The 9,323-nt window shown below is 38.9% G+C and overlaps 1 non-coding gene across 1 annotated transcript; it reads left to right on the top strand.

Annotated features, from left to right (window-relative positions):
• The first annotated feature begins 5,749 nt into the window (after positions 1-5,749).
• Positions 5,750-5,822, top strand: TRNAG-UCC (transfer RNA glycine (anticodon UCC)). The gene has a single exon. It is a non-coding gene; the product is annotated as a tRNA-Gly (tRNA).
• The last annotated feature ends 3,501 nt before the right edge of the window (positions 5,823-9,323 follow it).

Here is a 9,323-nt window from a genome sequence, read left to right as displayed (position 1 = left end):
TCATTCATAATGCTGGCAGAATCTACTTCACTGGCTCTTAGCTGGCGGACACCCTCAGTTCCTGAGGTCACCCACAGTTCTGAGTGGGGTTCCCCAACGTGGCCATTTGTTTCCTCAAAGGCAGTAAGAAAAGCAGAAACTCCAGCAAGACATATAATCATCTGTAATGTAATCAGGTAATACACACACAGGTAATTACATATATCTGGTCAACCTTGCTGAATTTTATCAGTAAAAAACAAGTCAAAGGCCCTGCTGCCTTCATGGAGAGGCAGCAAGAGTATGACTCGAGGTCAGGTATCTCGGGGACTATCTTCAGAGTCAGTTCATCACAGTAGGCAATTATCTTGAAACGACCCCCGCAAAATTACACAGGAATATTCTTAATGTTTTTCTGTGAAATTGTTACAAAAGGGCAATGTGACAGAAAGAGAGAATGAACATCAATCTCACTGGGAAATTAGGAAAAAATATGCTTAGAACTGAACTTGTGTAAATTATCTAAAAACAACAGCCAAATAGAACCCCAAACAGCAAATGTCACATGTTTCTCCCATAATATTATGGACCGGGGTGCCATGAAACCTGCACTTTCCATTCATTTAGAACAAGAAGTTTGGACTAATTTTCTTCTACATTCAAGGGCAGTCTTGCTTTTATTCTTAATTGTGTTTGATATTCTGTGTTTCCCCCAAAAGCAGCTTCCTCTGTGAGTTGGGCAAACGAGAGCTCATTTTGAAAGCACAACTACATCTAAGGCAGGGGGAAAGGTTACTTGTTCCAACTGCCTCATCTTCAGTGGAAATAAATGGCACATGTCTCCAAAGAGTGGTGGATTTTGAGTTATTCTAGCTGTGCTGACACCACGTTATCCTTTTCAGTGGGATCACAAGATGGGGTTTACAGAAGATTGCCTGGGACACTTCTTTTACATCACAATGCAGAGAATGTCTTTTAAGAATTACCGCTCTCTCTCAAATTTGCGGTTAGAATATCATGCTTTGATATCTTCAGAGCAATAGATAAACTAGCTTTTTAAAACAAGATCTTACTGAGGTAAAACACTATCATTGTTGTACCTCTTAGATAGCACGTAATCCTAGTGCTTCTTAACTAAATTTTATCTGTACCAGCTGACAGGTATCTCTATTCTGGTTAACACACTTCTTTTTTTTCCTTTACTATATATTTTTTACCTTTTAAAAAATTGAAGTATAGTTGACTTACAATATTGTGTTAATTTCAGGTGTACAGGAAGATGACTCCATTATATAAATGAGTGTGTGTGTGTATATATATGTTTTTCAGACTATTTTCCATTATAGGTTGTTACACGATGTTGAATATAGTTTCCTGTGCTATAGAGTTAAATGCTTGTTATCTATTTTGCATATAGTAGTATATATCATTTAATACAGTACTCCTAATTTATCCCTTTCCTCCTCTCTCTCCCCTCTGGTAACCATAAGTTTGTTTTCTATGTTTGTAAGTTGAGTTTATTTCTGTTTTATAAATAGATTCATTTGTATTATGTTTTAGACTCCACATATAAGTGATATCATAAGATATTGCTTGTCTCTGAGTTATTCATACTTCACTTAGTATGATAATCTCTAGGGCCATCCATGTTGCTGCAAATGCAATTCCATTCCTTTTCATGGTTGAGTATGGCAGAAAGTGAAGAGGAACTAAAAAGCCTCTTGATGAAAGTGAAAGAGGAGAGCGAAAAAGTTGGCTTAAAACTCAACATTCAGAAAACGAAGATCATGGCATTTGTTCCCATCACTTCATGGCAAATAGATGGGGAAACAGTGGAAATAGTATCAGACTTTATTTTTGGGGGGCTCCAAAATCACTGCAGATGGTGACTGCAGCCATGAAATTAAAAGACACTTACTCCTTGGAAGGAAAGTTATGACCAACCTAGATAGCATATTCAAAAGCAGAGACATTACTTTGCCAACAAAGGTCCATCTAGTCAAGACTATGGTTTTTCCAGCGGTCATGTATGGATGTGAGAGTTGGACTGTGAAGAAAGCTGAGCACCGAAGAATTGATGCTTTTGAACTGTAGTGTTGGAGAAGACTCTTGAGCGTCCCTTGGACTGCAAGGAGATCTAACCAGTCCATTCTAAAGGAGATCAGTCCTGGGTGTTCTTTGGAAGGACTGATGCTGAAGCTGAAACTCCATTACTTTGGCCACCTCATGCGAAGAGTTGACTCATTTGAAAGGACCCTGATGCTGGGAGGGATTGGGAGCAGGAGGAGAAGGGGACGACAGAGGATGAGATGGCTGGATGGCATCACCGAATCGATGGACATGAGTTTCAGTGAACTCCGGGAGATGGTGATGGACAGGGAGGCCTGGCGTGCTGTGATTCATGGGGTCGCAAAGAGTCGAGCATGACTGAGTGACTGAACGGAACTGAATATTCCAGTATATATATGTGTGTGTGTGACATACACACACCATCTTTATCCATACATTTCTTGATGGACACTGAGGTTGCTTCCCTGTCTTAACAATTTATAAACAGAAAGCACATTTCAGTGTTCTTTCTCCCAAACTAGGGAAGCCATATTTTGTAAATAATCCAAACTATATCTACTGATAGTTTGGGAGAATCAAAAGTCAGGATAAATCACAGTGGCTTGGTCCTTTTGACGAACTGAGACTAACCTGTTAGATGCTGTTCATTAACAGGAATCTGAGAAAACTTCGGGAGATAGTGAAGGACAGGGAGGCCTGGCATGCTGCAGTCCATGTGGAGTCACAAAGAGTTGGACACAACTGAGCAAATGAACATCAACAACTGCATTAACTCTTCTTGGATCTGGTTTAGTAAAGTGTTACTGCAGGAATATATGTGCTACCTTAGGGACGAGGAAGAAACTTCACTTCCAAAATGTAAGCATTCCCTCCTGCCTGGCTGGATGGATTAATCATGTCAGTTGTTAGTTTCACATTTCATAAGAGGGTTTTCAAATCAAGACCCAAAGCTCCTTTTCTCCTCCTACACAGCAGTATGTGCCATTGCTGTTGTGAAACTATCATTTACACATTGTTCAGACTTCTCATCCAAAAGGTCACAGACTTATACAGATGAGATGTTAATGCTTCCTTTATGCTGAGACCTTTCTAACGTACCTTACTTTTTATTTTAAAAGATCACTGCAGTTACTAAGTGTGGCTTTGATAAATATCACACAGATTAGTCAATGTTCATTGACAACAATTCTAGATGGCAGAGGAAATAAAAATATGTCATTGTCACATGATACTGAAGAATTATACTTTTCTACAATTGATTAGCAAAAGAAGAAAGCTGTTTTGTTTCATTTGCAAAGCTGGGCAGCTTTCAAGGCCCTGTCGATAGGCCACTTCTTCCAGGAAGTATTCTCAAATCCCACCATTCAGAATTCTTCCTCCTTCTGTAATCTCATAATATTATTTTGGAACCACTACAACAGCACTCATTTATTCATATCATAGTTTGTTTTTAATGTCTTTTCCAAATGAATCACAGGTCCAATTACAACAGCATTCAGCCGATTTTGTGTGTGTGTGTACATGGCAAATTGTAGACACTCACTAAAACAAGAAACATTTCTCAGATTTTTTTAAAATCTTGGAATGTTGTATAGTATCCTGACAAATGATTTCCTTGATTATTACAGCAACTATGAATCTTGGAGTTAATCAGCTTTCCTCTCTGTGTTTATTAGGGACTTGGTTTTCTTTTAGGTATCTCTCCAGAGTTTGATAGCATAGATTTTCTTTTTAAACTGAAGTATGCTGCTGCTAAGCTACTGCTGCTGCTGCTAAGTCGCTTCAGTCATGTCTGACTCTGTGCGATCCCATATATGGCAGCCAACTAGGTTCCTCTGTCCCTGGGATTCTCCAGGCAAGAACACTGGAGTGGGTTGCCATTTTCTTCTCCAATGCATGAAAGTGAAAAGTGAAAGTGAAGTCACTCAGTCGTGCCCGACTTTTAGCGACTCCATGGACTGCAGCCTACCAGGCTCCGCTGTCCATGGGATTTTCCAGGCAAGAGTACTGGAGCAGGCTGCCATTGCCTTCTCTGAAACTGAAATATAGTTGATTTATAATAGTATATTAGTTTCAAATATACAGCACAGTAATTTAGTATGTTGCAGATTATATTCCATTATAGATTATTGTAAGATAATGGGTATAATTCCCTATGCTATAGAGTATATCCTTGTTGCTTATCTATTTTATACACAGCAGTTTATACCTCTTAACCTCATACCCCTAATTTGTCTATCCACCCTTCTTTTTCCCCCTGTGGAAACCACAAGTTTTTTTTTTTCCCTAAATCTGTGAGTCTCTTTCTGTTTTGCATATACATTCCTTTATGTATTTTTTTTTGTTCCATATATAAGTGATATCATACAGTATTTGTCTTTGACTTATTTCGCTAAACATAATATTCTCTAGGTCCATCCACAATGCTGCAAATGGCAGAATTTCATTCTTTTTAATGGCTGAGTAACATGCCAATGTGTGTGTGTGTGTGTGTGTGTGTGTGTGTGTGTGTGTGTGTGTGTGTGTACACATACCCAATGGCATAGCCATTGTAAATAATGCTGCTATGAACACTGGGGTATGTGTATCTTTTCAAATTAATGTTTTCACTTTTCCCAGATATATACCAAGGGAGTGGAATTGCTGCATGACATGGTAGTTTTATTTATTTATGTTTTTGGCTGCCCCATGAGGCATGTGGGATCTTAGTTTCCTGACCAGAGATCAAGCCTGTACCCCCTGCATTGGAAGCACAGAGTCTTAATCATTGGACCATCAGGGGCATTTCTATTTTTAGTTTTTTTACGTGCTTATCTTACTTTTGGCTTTACTATTTTCTTTACATTAAAAAATTTTTAGCTCTTCTTTTAAAAAATTCAGTTAGTTATATTAACTCTTTACATTTATGTATTTTTGTGGCTATCTTAACTGTGGGATGACACAGAATGTTTAAACATAACCCAATAAACAAACATTCAACAACTGATTGCTGAACTGAATTGATTTTATGGTATTTACGAAATTCTTCTTATGTAGGAGTTACTCATTGGCTGTGTTAATTTCAGAAAAATAGTAATTAGTTAAAGATGCCAATCTTTGGGAAAAAATCAAACACTTTTATTACATTATGAATTTTTTTCTCCACAATAGTCCATTATTATCAGAATCACCCAGATAGCAGGTAGGCAGTTACAGTTCTACTATTGGTTTTTGATTCCATTTCTTACATTTAAAACGGAGGAGGATGGTTAAAAGATCTCTAAGACCTTCACTTCTCACTCTGTGGGATTCTTAAATACCCTTGGCTCTTCACTTCTCTCTGCCTATGTTGACACAGCCCCAGAACACTGGGGAGGAGATTTAAAAGCTGATATAAATCTTTCAGGCCCTTGGTTTTCAGTGTTGGTTTAAATTTCTAGACTGATGATGAATTTAAAAAGAGCTCTTGGAGGATTTGACAGAGTGAGAATGTCTTTGTGGCCCACCCAGGAAAATCTCAGGATTTTTATGAAGCTTCACAGTCATGTGAGTATAAAGATGGGGAAATCAATGAAAAAAAAAAGTGAATCCATATGTAGGTATCAGAACATAAAACAGCTAAAAGAAATTTCAAAGCTAATTTCTCTGTTAATGGTTAGTCATATATTTTGAAAGCCTAGAAAAACGATTGATGAGAAAGATAAGGCAAGATGGAGGGACTTCCCTGATGGTCCAGTGGTTAAGACTCTGTGCTTCCAATACAGGGGACACAGGTTCGATCCCTGGTCAGGGAACTAAGATCCCATCTGCTACGCAGTACAGCCAAAACAATATAGAAAATTATTTTTGAAAAAAGACAGATGGAGAAGAAACCATAAAAAGTGAACACTGGACAGTGGGAACAGGATGTGGGCTCATGGGATGAGAGTGAAGCTAGCCATTACTTCTTCCAGTGCCCCAGACTTTCCTAAACCTGCAAGGCATGCCCACACATCTCTGGAGCACCAGACAGAAAGCCAACATTCCATGATGTCTAGGACATACACTGTACGTGGCTTCTATCCACGTATCAGCTATGTTACCTTGGTGGTTTCCTATTCAGATTACTGTCTGTAACATGAAGATAATAACAGTACATCAACAAAATAAAACGTATTGCCTCAAAATAGGAAAGTCTCTTCATTGAGAACTTGTAATCCACCATGACAAGCATTTCTTTTTTCCATTTTTCAAGGTTGTTTCTATGAAATTTAATGTAATATATTTTTGTCATGGGCTTCCCTGGTGGCTCAGAGGTTAAAGCGTCTGCCTGCAATGCGAGAGACCTTAGTTCGATCCCTGGGTCGGGAAGATTCCCCTGGAGAAGGAAATGGCAACCCACTCCAGTATTCTTGCCTGGAGAATCCCATGGACACAGGACCCTGATGGGCTACAGTCCACGGGGTTTCAGAGTCAGACGCAACTGAGCGACTTCACTTACAGTCAAGGGCATATAACTGTATACAAATTTGATAACATTTACTATCACTTTGCAGAGTGACTTAAAAAAAAAAAAAAAGAAACCCACAGTTATTTTCAAAAGGGAACATATCTGGCAGAAGAGATAGAAAATGAGGAGTCTGCCAGTCAGGTGTTTGTAAGTTCCAAAGCTGCAAATTCAGCCACAAAACTGCTAGTACTTTATGCAGAATCCTGATCATTTCTGCCTCTGATACTTGCTTTCACAACTTCAGCATTTTGGGCAAGTTTTTTTTTTTTTTTTTTTGTCTCCTTTATAACTGCCAATAAGTCAGTTTTCCTCTACATACTATATATGAGAGAACAATTGAATTGGAGCTTATGTTGGAAATTCTTAGTAGGAGGCATTTCTGAGTGTATAAGAAACTAAGACAAACACAGGATTTAATACTGTTCGTTCCCAATTTTGTGATTTTTATAAATCTTCTCACTTTCCAGGTGGTGTAGATTTTTAGGATTATCACTATTTGGTAAACAATACTGTATCCTATTCCTTCCATATGTTGGGTGGTTTCTGCTCACAGTAATTTTGCAGGTTAGTAACAACAATTCTCCTCCATCACACATAGAAAACAATTACAAGAAAGTTATGAACTTTCTCAAGTTTGTAAAGGCCAGGTTCACAGAGAATAATTTATCAAGTAAGACTTCCTAGGTGGCACCAGTGGTAAGGAACATGCCTGCCAAGGCTAGAGGCAGAAGAGACGTGGGTTTGACCGACCAAGGTCAAGAAGATCCATCCCCTGGAGGAAGGCATAGCAACCCACTCCAGAATTCCTACCTGGAGAATCCCATGGACTGAGGAGCCTGGTGCGCTACAGTCTGCAGGGTCACACAGAGTCGGATGCAATGGAAGTGACTTAACACATATGCATAAGACTGAGAGGGGTACGGGTCTAGGGCATGAAGTCCACTTTAGTCAAGACAGGCTTGAAAATATGAGCAGGGAAAAAAATATTCTGCAAGGGAGAGCTATTAAACACATTGAACATTCATCACAAATTATTACATGTACATATTTACACTCAGACATGCTTCCTATATTAGAGGACATAAAATTGGGAGTCTGTTTTAGCTTTGGTAATGGGAAGGTCTAAGGTGATCTTTTCTGGCCATGACCGCTCAATGCTGAGGTTACACCAGCACAGATTTTGGTCTTCACTCTCTAGAGACTACTGTTGAATAAATCTTGGCTGGGGAATGACTATGCATATTTTACAAACATTCTTTGGATGTAGCTGGTGTGTAGTTGTAGTTGAAAAGCAAATGCTTCAAGATATTTAATATTCAGTGATAATTGAACCCCTGACCACTTCGTCAGTAGTGCCTGATCTAAGAGGCTACAAAGAAAAACATCATGTTTAATTAACAGCCTTTCTACTTGCATGACTTGATAAAGACACACACACATACACACGTGTGCCTTCAGTGACTGGAGCATTGGAAGACGTCTTTTTTTAACCACCATTTAAAACAATCATGTAGGGAATGCATCATGGATTAGATCCAAGAACAGAAAAAAAGTGATACTGGTAGAAAACCCTAGTGAGATCCAAATAAAGTATGAAGTTTAGTTAATATGGTAAGCCCAGTACATACAAACCTTCAAGTTGAGGACTTTCAAAGGTGTGAAGGTGCCCGCGGATGCCAGCTATAGCGCTATATTATTGTACTTTTCAAGGTACTGTACAGAAAGATTAAAGATGTTTATTCTCTGAGTTTCGTTTTTATATATTATTTTTGTGAAAAGTATTATAAACCTATTATAGTACAGTAGAGTCCTTTATAGCCGACTGTTAGTTGGGTACCTAGGCTAATTTTGTTGGACAAATTGGCCTTAATGAACACACTCTCAGTATATATAGGGGGCTTTCTATAGTATTATACTGATGTTAATTTCCTAGCTTTAACAAATTACTGTCTTTATGCAAACTTCCAACCTTTGGGGAAGCTAGGTGAAGAGTGGATGGGAACTCTGTACTTTCTCTGCAACTTTGATGCCAACCTAAGATCACTCTAAAATAAAAAGTAAAGTTTTCAAAACATCATCAAATCCAGATATAAAATGGAAGTGTCACTTCCATTTTCCAGGTTATGAAGCAGATCCTAAGGTAGCCCACAGCTTTTAAGTTTCTCTCTTCCATAACCGTAGCTGTAAGTAATAATTGGGAAGGCAGAGAGAAGGTAGGAAGTGAAAGGTCAGGAGGGGCAAAGAGATCAAGAGAACACTGAGGAGAAGCAGAATCCAGGAGAACCCAGCCCAGGGAAGGTGCTGGAGGCTGCATAAAGCTTCTCTGAATCACAGAGATTACACTGATCCTTTGAGAAATTTCTCTCTGCTGCTGTACAGGATCAAATGGTTGAATGCCTTTGGCATTTAGCAAAAGCTATGGGGGCAGGGCCCTGGTAGGACATGGGGAATCAAGTTCTAAAGGGTTACTGAAAAGAAGGTACTAAATGAATAAAATAGGGAGTTAATGTTGATGCAAATTAACTTCAGAAATGAAGAGGGGCTCATCACAGAGCACTGTAAAAGGAGAACTGGGCAGGAGGGAAAATGAAGACTCAGGAACAAAAGAACAGATGATTGAGACCTTTGGTGTCTATGTTCTACAGGTTCCTTCTGATTGGAGGTGAAGTGTGGAATGGCTGGTACAGCCAGATACTTTCTTCAAAGTTGCATATTTCACCGATGACCCCTTCTTACGTGAAATAAACTTACATTACTATACACAGGGTCCAAATTAAGTAGCCTGTGACCTTTGGTTTTCCCAAAG

This window comes from Ovis aries, chromosome 26, assembly GCF_016772045.2.
Source record: "Ovis aries strain OAR_USU_Benz2616 breed Rambouillet chromosome 26, ARS-UI_Ramb_v3.0, whole genome shotgun sequence".
Taxonomy (NCBI): domain Eukaryota; kingdom Metazoa; phylum Chordata; class Mammalia; order Artiodactyla; family Bovidae; genus Ovis; species Ovis aries.
Note: the sequence above shows the minus strand (reverse complement) of the source record. Positions and strands in the feature narration are given on the sequence as shown.